The sequence below is a fragment of the Bos taurus genome, chromosome 2, assembly GCF_002263795.3.
Source record: "Bos taurus isolate L1 Dominette 01449 registration number 42190680 breed Hereford chromosome 2, ARS-UCD2.0, whole genome shotgun sequence".
In the NCBI taxonomy this organism is placed as follows: Eukaryota; Metazoa; Chordata; class Mammalia; order Artiodactyla; family Bovidae; genus Bos; species Bos taurus.
This window is the reverse complement of record NC_037329.1, coordinates 6,129,990-6,146,721: the sequence shown is the minus strand read 5'-3', so window position 1 is coordinate 6,146,721 and position 16,732 is coordinate 6,129,990. Positions and strand designations below refer to the sequence as shown.

The following is a 16,732-nucleotide window of genomic DNA, read 5'->3' as shown; positions in this document are numbered from 1 at the left end:
ACCTAACATCTTTCTAAATGATTGCACCAATTTTCCTCCCACTTGTAGCATATGAGAGTTCCAGTTGTGCATTATCCTAACCAATATTTGGTGTTCTCCCAAGTCTGGTGGGTGTCTAGTGGTATCTTATTTTGATCTTAATTTGCACTTCATAGTGACTGGTAATGATGAGCATATTTGCATATATTTATAAATCCTCTTTTGTAAAAGGCCCACTTAGATATCCTCTTTTGTAAATTGCCCATTAAAATTTTTAGCATTTTAAAAATTGGGTTATCTTTTTCTTACGGAAGTTATGTTTATGTGTGAGTCCTGTTTAAGATATATGTATTGCAATTACCTTTTCCTATGATATGTTTCACATCTTCATTCTTAGTATCATTTCATGAAAAGAAGGTCTTTCTTTTAATTTGATACTATTACTTAGTCTTGTTTATGGATATCCTTTTTGTGTTCTGTTTAAGAAATATTTGCCTATGCAGGGTTATGAAAACATACAAATATTGGCAGGTTTTATTAAATACTTTGATGTTGTTTCTATTGCCTTTTAGCTTTCATCAATTCTTTTCAAAGGCAGTTGTAAATACGATTGATCTTTTGAGGATGATTTATAATCTCTTTTCCTCTGCTGTTCTGAGATCTTCTGTTTGGTTTTCAGCAGTTTTACCAATAGGTGCTTAGATGTGATTTTATTGGGCTTTATCTAGCTTGGTATTCATGGAGGATCTTGAATCTGTGGCTTGATGATTTTCATCAGTTTTGGAAAATCCTCTATTATCTATTCAAATATCACTTATGCCCTATTGTCTATATCTTCTCCTGAAACTCTTAATTTCACCTATAATAGATATTTTCCTCTTATAAGTCTGTTACATTTTTCATCTTTTTAAGATTTGAAGATTTAGTCTGGATATTTTTTGTGGTCCAATCTTTCTCTTCACTATTCCTCTATTTGTTGTTGTGGTTTAGTTGCTAAATTGTATCTCTTTTGCAACCCCATGGACTAGACCCCACCAGGCTCGTCTGTCCACAGGATTTCCCGGGCAAGAATTACTGGAGTGGGTTGCCATTCCCTTCTCCAGGGGATCTTCCTGGACCAAGGATCAAACCCACATCTCCTGCATTGGCAGGCAGACTACCATTGAGCCACCAGGGAAGCCATTCCTCTTATTATTTGTGTCTAATCTGCATTCAGTCTATCTGAGTTCTTAATTTTAGTTATTGCCTTTTTCAGTTCTAAAGTTTCTATATGATTTAAAACAAAGATTCTGTGTGGATTTCTATTTTTTACCTTATTAATCAGAGTTATTTTATAATCTGTGTCTGGAACTCTTGTAGATCAACTTATTTTTCCCATTTTTCTCTTAGTCTTTGGTCTTTGTCTTCAGAATATGTGTGGCAGTAATTAATCGAATCTCTGACATTGTGATTTGAAAATTTTAGGAGTAATTCGAGACTCTAGATGGTGCTTTTGCAGTCTGCTAGACTAGGCAATGGCACCCCAATCCAGTACTCTTGCCTGGAAAATCCTATGGATGGAGGAGCCTGGTGGGCTGCAGTCCATGGAGTCGCTAAGAGTCGGACACAACTGAGCGACTTCACTTTCACTTTTCACTTTCATGCATTGGAGAAGGAAATGGCAACCCACTCCAGTATTCTTGCCTGGAGAATCCCAGGGACGGGGGAGCCTGGTGGGCTGCCGTCTATGGGGTCGCACAGAGTCAGACACGACTGAAGCGACTTAGCAACAGCAGCAGCAGCAGACTAGGAAAGACTACATAATGTTTTGAGCTAATCAAGACTAGGTTTAGTCTTTGTGAGAGCTGATTTACTTTCACTTTATTTATGATTTATTCTGGTTATTCCTGCAATGTAGCACTTCAGCAGTTCCAACTCCCAAACTCTGTGAAATGAATGAAAGCTTCTCAGCCTCTTGGCTGTTGCTTACAAACTGGCAAAAGCCTCAAAGTGGACATGCTGCACAAAACATGGGGTTCACTTTTTAGCATTTATATTCAAATAAGGATCTTGGTCCCTTGAGTCTTGACTGCCTTGATAGTTTTTGGATACTTCTGGTCAATTTTTTAAGATTTTATCCAAATTTTATACTTATTTTCATGGGGAAAGTTGATGTAATGTAAATTAGTCTCCTATAATTGGAAGTGGAAATAGCTTGTTGTTATTTGCTCAAGAAGTATTAATATTTTTAGTGCCTACTGTATCCCAGGTACTATTATCCTAGGCACTGGTAAATAATGGGGGTTTTCTTTGTTTTTTTTTTAAGTTATTTATTTATTTTGGCTGCACTGGGCCTTTCTCACTGTGCATGGGCTTTCTCTAGTCATGGCCAGTAGGACGGTATGCGGGCTTCTCATTGTGGTGGCTTCTCTTGTTTGCGAGCACAGGCTCTAGGGACACAGGCTCAGTAGTTGTGCACATGGGCTTAGCTGCTCTGTGTCATATGGATCTTCCTGGACCAGGGATCAAATACGTGTCCCCTGAGTTGGCAGGCGGATTCTTTTCCACTGTACCATCAGGGAAGTCCAATAATGTTTAAGTGCTATTAAAAGTTACTCTTTTCATGGATCTCAAATTCTAGAGAAGACAGATAAAATCAAAACAAATAAGGTAATTTCAAGTAGTGATACAGGCTATGAAGGAAATACACAGTGTGATGTATAAAAGAGTGGCTGGTTATAGAGAGAAGGCTGCTTTAGGAGACAGTCATGAGAGTCATCTCCAAAGAGGGGACACTTGAACTGAGACGTGCAAGATGTGAAGGAGACAGCCAAGTGAAAAAGTGGGAAAAGCAGAGGAGATGGGAGGTGAGAGGGGTCCTGAAGTGCACAGGTAAGTGTGACTAGGACTTAGTGAGAAAAGGAATCACCTGTGCAAGGTAAAATTGAAGAGGAGGTAATCTAAGTAACAGCTAGCAAACTGTATATAATGGGAGGAGAGAGAATACAAGTAGGAGAACTGAAAATGACTCCTAAGTGTGATTTTATTAACAGCCACTAGTTCTGAAGTGACTTAGCATAGCATAGCATAGTTACCATTTACTGAGTTGGAGAAGACCAGAGGAGGAACTTATTTGGAGAATAGGTGTCAAGAGTCCTGTTGTTGACATGTTAAAGTTGAGGTGCCTGTTAGGCCTCCAAGGCAGAGCATGTACATTTGGGATACTGGCAGGAGGATGATATGAGAGCAGTGCAAATGGATAAGCTCCTCTGAAGAATGAGTGCAGAGAAAGAAAAGAAGCTGCATCAGACCCTGGGTGACAACAGTATTTAGATTCATCAGAAGACTAGGAGCAGTTAGAGACACAGGAGGGAAACCAGCGTCATACAATAGTGTTTCAGTTCTTATGAATGCACTAAAAATTAAGGCCTAAGAAATGTCCCTTGAATTTGACGATGCAGGAACATTGGTGACTGGCAGGAACAGGCATCTTAAGAGTGGCAGGAATATCCCTGTAATAGAAGCCAGGCTGGAGTTATGCTGAAGAGCAAAGGGGGCCTCCAATTCTAGCAAAAGGAGGACTGAACTGATACGTGACTCATCACTCTCTAAACACACAGCCATGAAAAAAAAACCAAAACTGCCGTATACTAATGCAGAGGTGGACCACCAATGACCCAAAGGCCAAATCTGGCTAGTGACCTATTTAGTGTGTTTCAGGAGATAGCAATGTTTGCTACATTAAACACACACACACACACACACACACACACACACACACACAGCCATGCTAAATTCAAATAACAAATTGAAATGTAGAGTGGCCTCACAAGAAAGGTACCTCACCTGGTATCTCCCTCCAAAGAAGCAACTGAAAGCTAGAGTTGTATGCAGAGCGGCTGACATCAAGAAGGGGTGGGTACAAGTGGGGCAAGAAGGGTGGGGTCATCTCAGCCAGAAAGAGACCCTAAGCTTAGTAGCTCAGGCTGTGATTCACTCACATTAATAGGAGGGGTGGTGTTGGTCTTATGCACTGGAGGAAATGGGAGCTGAGATCCATGCATAAAACTGAGATAATGCAGTTGTTGTATCTATGTTCTGTTGTACTTTACCCTAGGTAGATTCACTCTTTTCTGGTCTCTTTAGACTTGTAGAGTCGATCTCAGTTGTTAGATCAGGCTGGAATCAGGTTAGGAATCTGTAATGTTGACTGTAGATTATGTGTGTTGAACTTCCCTGTCCATAAAGACTGAGTAATCCTACATCTGAATAAGTAGTAATGTCCCAGAAATTGAACTCTTTCTGGAACTGAGCTAGGCATTCTCCTGGGAAATAATTGATGGGCCCCCAGTAACTGCTTTTAATTAGAAGCTGATCCTTTAAAAGGAGATGATCAATTTAGCTCAATTGCAAGTAGTACATTAGGTGGAGGAGGGATCATAGGAGGAACTCTCGGAAGCCAATGATATGATTTAAAGCATCTAGCTCCTTTGGTTTACGTCATAGGTTATCCATAAATTGCCTCTTGCATGAATAATTCTAATTCTCTATTACAACATGTAAATTAAAAAAATTTTAAAGGTAAACAGTGAAAATACTGTCCAAAATATTTTACTCAAGGTCAAGCAAGGCCTGATAAAGAAGCTAAAACTGTACTAGCTAAAACTTTATTAAAACTAGTAGCTAATTCCTAAACAAGGACCCCGTAACATAATCATGGTTTCTTCAGATCAGATCAGATCAGTCACTCAGTCGTGTCCGACTCTGCAACTCCATGAATCGCAGCACGCCAGGCCTCCCTGTCCATCACCAACTCCCGGAGTTCACTCAGGCTCACGTCCATTGAGTCAGTGATGCCATCCAGCCATCTCATCCTCTGTTGTCCCCTTCTCCTCCTGCCCCCAATCCCTCCCAGCATCAGACTCTTTTCCAATGAGTCAACTCTTCGCATGAGGTGGCCAAAGTACTGGAGTTTCAGCTTCAGCATCATTCCTTCCAAAGAAATCCCAGGGCTGATTTCCTTCAGAATGGACTGGTTGGATCTCCTTGCAGTCCAAGGGACTCTCAAGAGTCTTCTCCAACACCACAGTTTAAGAGCATCAATTCTTCGGCACTCAGCCTTCTTCACAGTCCAACTCTCACATCCATACATGACCACAGGAAAAACCATAGCCTTGACTAGACCAACCTTTGTTGGCAAAGTAATGTCTCTGCTTTTGAATATGCTATCTAGATTGGTCATAACTTTCCTTCCAAGGAGTAAGCGTCTTTTAATTTCATGGCTGCAGTCACCATCTGCAGTGATTTTGGAGCCCAGAAAAATAAAGTCTGACACTGTTTCCACTGTTTCCCCATCTATTTCCCATGAAGTGGTGGGACCAGATGCCATGATCTTTGTTTTCTGAATGCTGAGCTTTAAGCCCACTTTTTCACTCTCCACTTTCACTTTCATCAAGAGGCTTTTGAGTTCCTCTTTACTTTCTGCCATAAGGGTGGTGTCATCTGCATATCTGAGGTGATTGATATTTCTCCTGGCAATCTTGATTCCAGCTTGTGTTTCTTCCAGTTTCTCATGATGTACTCTGCATATAAGTTAAATAAACAGGGTGACAATATACAGCCTTGACGAATTCCTTTTCTTATTTGGAACCAGTCTGTTGTTCCATGTCCAGTTCTAACTGTTGCTTCCTGACCTGCATACAAATTTCTCAATACCAGATCAGGTGGTCTGGTATTCCCATCTCTTAAAGAATTTTCCATAGTTTATTGTGATCCACACAGTCAAAGGCTTTGGCATAGTCAATAAAGCAGAAATAGATGTTTTTCTGGAACTCTCTTGCTTTTTCTACGATCCAGCATATGTTGGAAATTTGATCTCTGGTTCCTCTACCTTTTCTAAAACCAGCTTGAACATCAAGAAGTTCACGGTTCACATATTGCTGAAGCCTGGCTTGGAGAATTTTGAGCATTAGAGGTGGCCTAAAACTATTCAACTTTTCTTTTCAAAATGTAAACTGTCTTACTGGGTTTTTTTCTGACTCCAAATGTAATCAGTGTTCATTACAAAAAGGTTAAGTTCTCAAAACAAAAGCCTTTCTCAAATTCCAGCAATTTCAGACTAAGCTAATAACTGTCTTATTTTTACTGAGCAAATGAGTGATTTCTTCAACTCCACTCTAGAAATATGTACTTGGTAGATACTTTTTATTGCCTGAGCAAATTTCTTATAACTTGAAATATTTAAAACTCAGTGTATACTTAAGTAATACTTAAACTCCAGTAAGCTTTAAGTGTTTCAGATCTCGGTAGTTCAGATCTTGTCAAGAATAACCACAGATAAAGTTTATGAAGGGAACATAACAAAGCATCTTCTATGAGTATTTTTTCATTCTCAGGCATTATAGTAGGCCAGATCATGATATTTTTCCATCTGGATTTCTGCAGAATGATTGGCTTGTGCTACAAATCTCTACCTAATTCCTTAGAGTTGCCAAATTAATCCTAAATCTATTCTAGTCGAGGACAATTTTTATTACATCACTTTATAATTTAAGAACTTTCAGTGGCTGATTTATTTCTCTAAACAAATCACCCTAGTTTGACATCAGTGGCCCCCGGGCCTTGCTGTTTCTCATGGATTCATTTTCTTCCCATTCATATGTGTTCCAGGCTCATTGCCACCCCTGTGGATATAGCATCAACTACACATCTTCTGGCAACAATTAAAATTCTATGCTGGTCTCATGACCCTAATCAAAACTTACTCACTTTTCGCTGACCTCTTATGATTTACATTTTACAGTATATTCTGTCTTCTATCCACTGGTATATACTTACTGGCTGGTTTGCTTATATCTCTTCTTTAGTTGGAGAAGACTCTTGAGAGTCCCTTGGACTGCAAGGAAATCCAACCAGTCCATCCTAAAGGAGATCAGTCCTGGGTGTTCATTGGAAGGACTGATGTTGAAGCTGAAACTCCAATACTTTGGCCACCTGGTGCAAAGAGCTGACTCATTTGAAAAGACCCTGATGCTGGGAAAGATTGAAAGTGCGAGGAGGAGAAGGGGACAACAGAGGATGAGATGGCTGGATGGCATCACCAACTCAATGAACATGGGTTTGGGTAAACTCCAGGAGTTGGTGATGGACAGGGAGGCCTGGCGTGCTGCGGTTCATGGGGTCGCAAAGAGTCGGACATGACTGAGCGACTGAACTGAACTGAACTTCTGTAGTTATTTCATGACTATTGTATCTCTGTGGCTGGCTTTATGGAGGTATTGTGTGCACCTTCAGCACATCATGAACTAACACTGATCTCTCAGTGTGGAACCCAGACGTCTCTTACGGATCCCTGCAGCACAAAGTTGGTAAAGGCTTTGGTGAAGAGGGAGGGCAAACAGTGACACCTTCAGGGAAGAATTAGGCCTAATTGTGGAACCTTGCATTTGATCCTAATTATTTAGCATGATATGCTTTAAATATATAGAACTAAATACTTGTTTCATCTTAGTGTAGTCAACTGGTATACATTAGAAATTAATACTGAGCAGACAAATCAATTAATATAAGTATTTCATATTCTAAAATTGTCAGAATGTGACTACTCCAATTCCATCAATATTATGCTGAAGGAAAATTGTATTCCTGAGCTACTGTCTTTGTGTATAAAAGTTACTTTAGTTAATTTAAGCATTATAATAAGTAGGAATGTTTGATTCATTTAAAGTCTAAAAAAGTCTGAACTATTTAGATTTTGTATGATTTATGCTTCTCCACTACTCTGCAATCTAGGCATGTTCTTTACTATACCCCTAGAGAGCTAACCTTCATGTTAATCTACAGATTGTGAGCTGTGTAGGTTCCAGCCTTTCTTTTTCACATTTAGTTTTGCCACTGGACTCGGGGCCTCTGTCCTCACCTGTTATGTAAAGAAGTCAGGTGAAGTTATCACCAAAGCCTCTTCAAGCGTTAGTTTTGCATGATTAATCTGTTGTAGAACATAACTAAAATAATGGTTCTTCTGTAATTCTTTTGGGACTTTTATTGTTGCTAGGAATCACGCTGGAAAGATAAAGGCATCACAGCGAATGTGCACAGAAACACCACTGAATTATGTCCATGTTTTGAGATAGAGACTTAAGCACCAAAAAGAGCTAGTAAAGGATGTTTTGTTCAGTTCAGTTCAGTTCAGTTCAGTCGCTCAGTCCTGTCCGACTCTTTGCGACCCCGTGAATCACAGCACGCCAGGCCTCCCTGTCCATCACCAACTCCCGGAGTTCACTCAGACTCACGTCCATTGAGTAGGTCATGCCATCCAGCCATCTCATCCTCTGTCGTCCCCTTCTCCTCCTGCCCCCAATCCCTCCCAGCATCAGAGTCTTTTCCAGTGAGTCAACTCTTCGCATGAGGTGGCCAAAGTACTGGACTTTCAGCTTTAGCATCATTCCTTCCAAAGAAATCCCAGGGCTGATATCTTTTAGAATGGACTGGTTGGCTCTCCTTGCAGTCCAAGGGACTCTAGAGAGTCTTCTCCACCACCACAGTTCAAAAGCATCAATTCTTCGGCGCTCAGCTTTCTTCACAGTCCAACTCTCACATCCATACATGACCGCTGAAAAAACCATAGCCTTGACTAGACGGACCTTTGTTGGCAAAGTAATTTCTCTGCTTTTCAATATGCTATCTAGATTGGTCATAACTTTTCTTCCAAGGAGTAAGCATCTTTTAATTTCATGGCTGCAATCACTATCTTCAGTGATGTTTTGTTAGTAGTGTTTTAAGGAGAAACATGCTTGGAAAATGTTGAGTATTTCTGGATAGAGAAGTACCAGATGGATGTGTCCTTTTAAATGTTTAATGACATCAAGCACTTTTGCTCCGTATACTCAGTGTGCACGCTAGTTAGGAAGGGCAGAGTCCCCGACCTAGGCTTGCAGGGTGTGAGGGTCTGAGGTCAAAGTGGGTTTGGCTTCTCAGCCTGGACCGGGGCGCCGGAACCCTTAGCTGGGAAGACCTCGGTGAGGCTGCTGCGTTTGTGCACGTGGGCTCCTGTTCTCCCCACAGCCCCACAAGGGACCAACCCCTCTTCTCATCTTGGCAGAGCAGAGTGTTAGCAGCCCTGGTGGCTCGAATCAGGGGCCAGGCAGTAAAGTGACTTGCTCGTTTATGTTGTCTTTGAAATTTGGGGCTCTCATTCCTGCTGGGGTCGGGGACAGCTGCAGTCCGGATAGTGTATAGAGGGTGGGCGCAAGGGCGGTGGCCGGAGCCGCTAGCCTCACGGCCCAACTCCGCCCTTGCCGCCACCAGCGCCTGAGGACGCGATCCCGGCTGCCCAGGCCGCCCCGCCGGGCGCTGGAGTGCCGCCCGCAGAGGGCGTGCCCTGGAGCCGAGCGCGCCCCTCCGCCGCCACCTGCGGGGCCGGCCAGACGGGTGCTGGGCGCAAACCCTTCTGGAGCGCGCGGCGGGCGCGGCGGCGGCGGCGGCGGCGGCGGCAGCGAGAGGAGGAGCCCGGAGCGTGGCCGAAGGGCACCCCGTCCTCCAAACGCTGCCACTTGACTGAGCCGGCCGCTGGCGAGAAGGCGGCGCCACTGCCCGCACAGCTGGCCCGCACTTCGCTCCGGGCCGGGCCTCAGCTCCCCCCGCCCTGACGCCCACCCGCCTCGGATGCCTGCTCCCTCCCCGCCGCCAGCCAGACGCCTCAGAGGCGAGCGCCTGCCCGCGGTCCTGTCGTGTAAGTGAACTCCTGGGACGACCTGTCCGTCGGCCTCTGCTCCTCCGTTTTGCCTTTTTGATTTTGAGTGACAGAAATCTGAGTTCCAGGAGGCTTTGATTAAACCGGACCTTTCTGGGCCAGCTGCTTGCTAGAGCCTCGTGTCTCCGGCTCCTAATTAAGAACTTAGCCCCCGCCCCATCCCCCTTGTTCTCAGCCCCCAAATTTAAAGCTTTGCATTAATGAATTGCAGTTTCACCTTCTTCCCTCCTTCTTACCTGAAGAGTGAAGAAGATTTTCAGGTAAAAGATTTGCCTATGAACGTTTAATTTGTATGCCAAGCTGTGAGGCTTGTGCTCCGAATGGCATGTCAAGAGCAAAACGTGAGCTCCCGTTGGAGCTGTGGGAGGCTGAATCTGGAGGTGAATTATATTGCAAATGGGAAATGAAGCAGAGCTGACGGTAAGATCCTTTGGCTGTTAGCGAAGGGGTCTGGGAAGCAGAGCGGAACAATTAGAATTTGTTTCTCTCCTGTGTCCCGTCTGCCCGCTCCCCATCTCTTATGGAAATAGTAAACATTTTCATCAAAGACCCCATCGTTTTCGGATCGGAGATTTACGGTGTTTATCGTAGGGAATATTTTAGTTAAGAATTCAGAGGAATAAAGGGTGTATTTTTATTATGACAGTGTATAAATCACATCAGGATCAACAGTTGAATATACCTTTAATATTTGGATGAGGTAGTTTTCAAATACTTGATACAGATACCATATATAAGTGGGAAATAACTAATGTTTAGGTATTCAGCAGAATAGTCTGTTAAAACCATAACTTCAGTTTTTAACTTCTTTGTTTTGCCATCAAACAAAAATTACTCATTAGGCCCACGGTCTTACAACAAAAGGATACTTTAAAATCATTGACCAACGTCCGGTCCATTTTAACATTCCCTCTATTGCTCTCCTGACAGACTGGCCACACTCTGCGGGGGGCACTTCAGTGACAGGAAGCTCACTGCGTTGTGAGTGTCCCTCCTTTCTGTTATTGTCAGCAAGGCCTTGTTGACACTGAGCTGACAACTGCTTCCTTGGACCAGCTTCTCATTAATCCTGCTTTTGCCAGTAGCCCTCTAGCTTGTGAAATTATATGTAGAATTTTTCAGCAGAGATCTAAGACTTTAATCCATCTGAAAAAGTTTGTGACCAAAAAATTGTTAAGAAATGGAAAGTCTAAAACGGTTTAGAGTAAGCCTTTTGTCTCCTTTACTTGACAGCTTTGGCTTCCTCATCTGTAAAATAGGAATGATAATATACTCTGTTTACCTATAGGGTTTTTGTGAGAATTAAATTAGATAATATTCATAAAGTACCTATCAAAGTTGCCTAGAAGTTAGTAAATGTTTGTTATCGTCACTAAATAATATTCATTTTGTTTCCCCTTACTTAAGACCTTTCTCTGTGCTAAAGATCCTTAGTCCCAAATTGAATTCAAAAATGCAGTCTAGTCTGAACAGTACAGACTGCAAAAAGTTCCTATCTTCAAACAAAATCATTGGATTTTTAATCAGCTTTTGTAGCAAATACAACAAAGTTGACTAAAAAACTTACCACCACCACTATCCACCCCACCCCGCCCCACCCCCCCAACACACACACTTTGCTGTCTAGGTAGGCTTTATTCATTTTTAAATTATGCAATTAATGTCTTGAATATGAACACTTTTTCTCTTATCGTCTATTACTTTAAGTCTCCAATTTCCAGCTTGTTGTTGTTGTGATTCAGTTATTAAGCCCTGTCTGACTTTTTGGAACCACATGAACTGCAGCACACCAGGCTTCTCTGTCCTTCACCATCTCCCAGAGCTTGCTCAGACTCATGTCCATTGAGTTGGTGATACCATCCAACCATCTCATCCTCTGTCGCCTCCTTCTCCTCTTGCCCTCAATCTTTCGCAGCATCAGGGTCTTTTCCAATGATGTGTTTTAATCCTGATTGTGGCTTTCATCATATTCATTCTGCCTCTGGTTTTGTGTTACCTGCACATGTGGTGAGTTTGTTCACTAGACATTTATATCACTAATAATACATGGGACAGGTCCTTTTGGCATGTGGCCTCTATAGAAGCCTGTGGCACATAGAAAGATGGGGACTTTTGGATCCTGGTTTTGGAGCCTGGCTACTAGCTTTGTGACCATGAGAAACTTCTTTTCCATATCAATAAATTGAGGTTAGGCATTTCTGCCTTTCAGGTAATTATTAGAACTCAAAGTAATGTGCTGAAAGTGACAACTACAGTACTGGTTGGGAAGATGTATTTGGCCCTCACTAGGTATTGTTGAGACTAATTAATCCGCTGAACTTAGCACTGCCCTTCAGATTAAACTCTTCTAGCCCACAGATCAGTCTTCTTCATACAGACATTATGAGAATAGTTTTAATCAAATGCTTTGCTAGAATTAAAGATCCTGCATATTCTCTTACCTATCACAAAAGTAAATGATGTTAGCTTAAAAATGATTGATTCTCAGTAAAGTCCTACTTCTTTGAAACCCTCAGTATTTTTCCTCCTGTTTTCTGATTAAATCTTGAATTTTGCTGGAGATTGGTATTAAATTAACTGGTTTGCCTAGGAATTCTAATTCTTTCCTTCAGTTTTGAATTCTTTTTTAATTAGGGGAGAAAAAGTGTGTTTCAATCTCTAGTCTCTTGAGACTTCCTTCCTTCTCCATGTTTTTCTGAGGTTATCAGAATATTTTTGTGCTTACATCTGCCAATTCTCTCTGGAATGTGATTCACCAGATTTTGAAGACATGAATTCTTTTAAAGTGACCTCTTCTGCTTGTGCGTTTGTTCTCTCTTAATGAGGTTTCTTCTGTACTTTGCAGCTTAAAGATCATTTGCTTTTAAGAAAGCAAAACAATTGCTGAGCAGTTCTGTTTCCTTTCCCTAATTAGTTAATATACCATCTGCCTTGGATTGGGGATTTCTTTTTTTTATTAAACTGGAGCCTATTTTCCATAGTAAGACTGATACGAACAGAATGGTGGTGGAGAAATATTACATTATCATGTTGAAAGTTTAGGGGGTAATAAATTACTAGTCAATATATGATATAGAAAGAGCTTGTACTTTAAGAATTTATTACTTATAAATTAAGAGCTGTGAAATAAAGGATGTTTCACAAGGGGCTTTGAGGGTAACATAAACGAGTGAAGCTGGATGGGTTCCAGACATGAGAGAGTGACGAGAGTCCTGCAAACTGGAGAGTGAACGCCCAGCTTAGAGCTATTCTAATTCAGAGCTGTTGGAACATTACACTGCTCAAAGGAAACACTGGCTGTGAGTGTGTGGCTTCTGCTCGCTGCAAGTGTCCTGAAAGAGGTAGAACTACATGGAGTTTCACTGTTTTATCCCCAGTATCTAACACTCCGTGAAGCACATGGGTGTTTGATAAGCAGCCAAACTTTAATTAGCATTAAGTGCCTCTAGGGAGAGAACTGTTCTCTGCCAAATAACAAAAGGAGAAGTTGCTCCTGCCCTTGAGGAATGTTTGGTCTCATTTGAAGAGGCAGCACTTATAAATTAATAGTCTGGACACAAGTTCAAGAAGAATTCTGGGTAATGGTCTGAGGAATTCCAGGAGGTCTGCATGAAGGAGATGGCGTTTCCTCTGGCGTTAAAGATGGCACAGATTTGGTTTACGCGGGGAAGAGGGAAAGGGTGCTGGAGATACAGGGCAGGTGGTGTTTTTCAACCTAAGAGAAAGTCAGAAGGAGAAAATGAGGATATGTGTGTGTTTGTGGTAAAGATAATATCTTGATGGGGGAGGACGTGTCCTTGGATTAGTGAGGAATTAAATCCAATAGGTAAAAAGAAGATTTTTTAGAAATGTTTAAATGTACCTCTGCCGTACCTTACCTCCACCCCCCATCCTGAAATACTGTACCATCAGCTACAGAGACTAGGGTATAATCACTCTATAATCACACTTCTCAGTAGTGTGGTATATGTATCATGAGAACATTATAAAAATTTAAATAGCAAAGCTTTCAGAATTCTTGGTCATTTGACCTAGAGTCCAGGTGGATTTGAATACCATGTTTTTCTCATGTCTCTACCCAAGAATAATGGTTCTTTTAGTTATTCAAAATTATGTGTACTGCTGCCTGGAATTTAATTCCGTGCTTAGCACTTAACACTCATTATTTATGCCTCCTACTTGTTCTAAAATATTTGAGGTGGCTTCACTACATAACATAAGGACTAACTTATTTTGACGATGTAGGGAAGAAAAAAGATCATATACTCTCTTAGGGTCATTGGCTGGGCCTGCAAATCAGAATGGTTAACAGGAGAAAGGAATTAATTGCCTCTGTATGCATGGGAGTTCACAAAAAAACATGTTTCAAGGGGATGGTTAAAATTGCAGACTTACATACCATCTTAACAAAGGATGATAAAGTGTGGAAAGAGGCTAGACTAAAGAAAAGGGCATGACAGTGGGTTCTGTGAAGGTGGCTAGGAAATATATGATAAATAGGGTTGTTTGTTCTGCAGAGAATTGTCTCCAGAGTGGCACTCTTCTTGATCAAGGAGAGTGAGACACCTTTACAAAGGTGCTTTTGCCCTGCTTTTGGACAAAAAGTTGGAGGGCAGAGGCCTAATTGGCTTTGGCTCAAAACAAGGCTTGGGCAGTGTGCATATTTTGGGGTGACAAACTCTAATCCCTCTCAAATTCCTTAATGACAATTGAGATAAATAAAATGTAATGGCTCCGAAAAAAATGTCAGTTAAGATTATTTGATCAATTAAAATGATTAAGATTTAGGTATTTTGGACCAGCCTTGATGAGACACTACATATTAGGGTTCAGGCTTGACTAAGGAGAAGTGTTTACCCTCCGTAAATTCATAGATTTGTGAAAGAGACTGACAGACCCACCATCCATCCCACTAGAATGGGATATGCAGTCACAGTGAAATGTAATTCCACAAGGATCAACATTTTACAATTGTTTTGGAGTATATGGCTTCCACCTTTAAGGGAAGTTTTGAGGTTGAGGTATCTGATGTGTTTCTTATGGGTAGATTTTTGTGGAGATTGGAAGAACTGTTCAGGACCAGGAAATGTGAGTTACTCAACATAATCTACTCAACAGTCATCTTTCCCTTCCTTTTCACAGTGTTTTCCTCCTTCTTTTTACCTCCTTATCAGTTTAGTAATAATAATAGCAAAATAACTGCTGCATTTCTATGGTACTTTCTGTTTTTCCTTATCACTATTCCCGATGAATTTGGTGCAGGCATTATTACATTTAGTATAAAGATGAGGAAGCAGAGTCTCAAAGAAGAAAAGAAAAATTCCTGTGGTTGCACTGCTAATTAAATTCCTCTACCTTTTTTTAGGCAGAAGTCATGTCAAGAGCTCTCTAGTTAGAATCTATTGGTTTTTCTGACTTTTCTGAGTACGGAATGACACATGTTTGCTGTGCATGAAAAACTTCTCTCCTTAAGCTCATGATGTTCAAAGAAAACTGTGAGAAAAAGATTTTATGCATTGATTTTGAGGGTAAAGTCATTTTGTTTAGTGGAGCCTTTTAGGTTTGCTATTTTGTAATATCAAGGTGTCATTTTTCAAAAGAACTTCGTCTGGGTCTTGGATGAATGACCTGTCTGCACTCAGAGAAGTGAGAAATGGCTCGACAAAAAATTTATTTTACCAAGTCCTAAAATCTGAAACAACTTTCCCCTTCTCCCTATAGGTAAAGCTTTAATAGAAAACACACTTTATACTGTACATAGAAAAAATCCTCAAAGTTGATATGGGCTAGAATGTAAGATTCAAGCATATTTGGGTAAATCATGCTGCTGCTGCTAAGTCGATTCAGTCGTGTCTGACTGTGTGAGACCCCATAGACAGCAGCCCACCAGGCTCCTCTGTCCCTGGGATTCTCCAGGCCAGAATACTGGAGTGGGTTGCCATTTCCTTCTCCAATGCGTGCGTGCATGCTAAGTCGCTTCAGTTGTGTCCGACTCTGTATGACCCCATGGAGAGCAGCCACCAGGCTTCTCTGTCCACAGGATTCTCTAGGCTGGAGTGGGTTGCCATGTCCTTCTCCGAGTAAATCATAGGTGATAAATATTGAGTTTATAGGAGATACAGGAGTTGCTCGGCTCTCTGATGTTCTAATTTATTAGTAAACCCTGAACTTCTGGACCAGTACCATGGAGCACATCTGTCAAATCCCCTCACAAACTCATTCCTGCTTCTGAACCCTGCATTAATTTAACTCTCATCTGATTCTCAGCATCAAAGCTACTTACTCATCTTTTTTTTAAAAAAGAAATTTAGATATACTATATTATTAACTTTTTACCTGCTAATTGCGTGCTATCCCCTAAATCTTGATATGTAGTGTAGTGAAGCTGCCCAATTGTGTCCAACTCTTTGCGACCCCACGGGCTGTGGCCTACCAGGCCCCTTCGTCCATGGGATTTTCCAGGCAAGAGTACTGGAGTAGGGTGCCATTTCCTTCTCCAGGGGATCTTCCCAACCCAGGGAATGAACCCAGCTCTCCTGCGTTATAGGCAGACACTTAACCATCTGAGCTACTAGGGAAGTCACATCTTGTATGGGTTCAGTGCTATTATTATTCTCTCTCTTCACAAAATGATTGAGTCTTTTATTCACATTAAATCTTGGTTTGAAGCAGCTAAAATGTGTTGCATCAAATTATCAGTTTGACTTTCTTAAAAAAGATATATTTGATGATAAAAAATAATATATGCATTTGAAAAATTGAGGAGCAGAAAAAAATGCAAAGAAGAAATTTAAATTACCTATAATTCCACCATCCAAAGAGAAACACTTGTTGTTTTCTATTTTTTAAAAAATCCTTCATGGAATTGAGTCCATCTTTTAAAATTTTATTTATTTACTGGCTGTGCTGGTCTTTGTTGCTACATGGGCTTTTCTTTAGTTGTGGCAAGTGGGCCCTGCTCTCCAGGTGCAGTGCTCAGGCTTCTCACTGCTGTGGCTTCTTGGTTGTGGAACACAGGCTCTA

General features: G+C 41.3%; 2 protein-coding genes across 5 annotated transcripts in view; one reads left to right on the top strand and one right to left on the bottom strand.

Moving 5' to 3' along the window:
* Positions 1-16,732, top strand: part of C2H2orf88 (chromosome 2 C2orf88 homolog) — an 80,898-nt gene that overhangs the window by 31,629 nt on the left and 32,537 nt on the right. The window contains exon 1 of one of the 4 annotated variants that reach the window (XM_059877053.1): positions 9,718-10,129. The gene's annotated coding sequence lies outside the window, so the exon portion shown is untranslated. 4 annotated transcript variants of the gene reach the window in all.
* Positions 10,377-16,732, bottom strand: part of HIBCH (3-hydroxyisobutyryl-CoA hydrolase) — a 155,475-nt gene continuing 149,119 nt past the window's right edge. Inside the window, exon 15 of the transcript XR_003030586.2 lies at positions 10,377-13,424. The gene's annotated coding sequence lies outside the window, so the exon portion shown is untranslated. The remainder of the gene's footprint in view (positions 13,425-16,732) is intronic.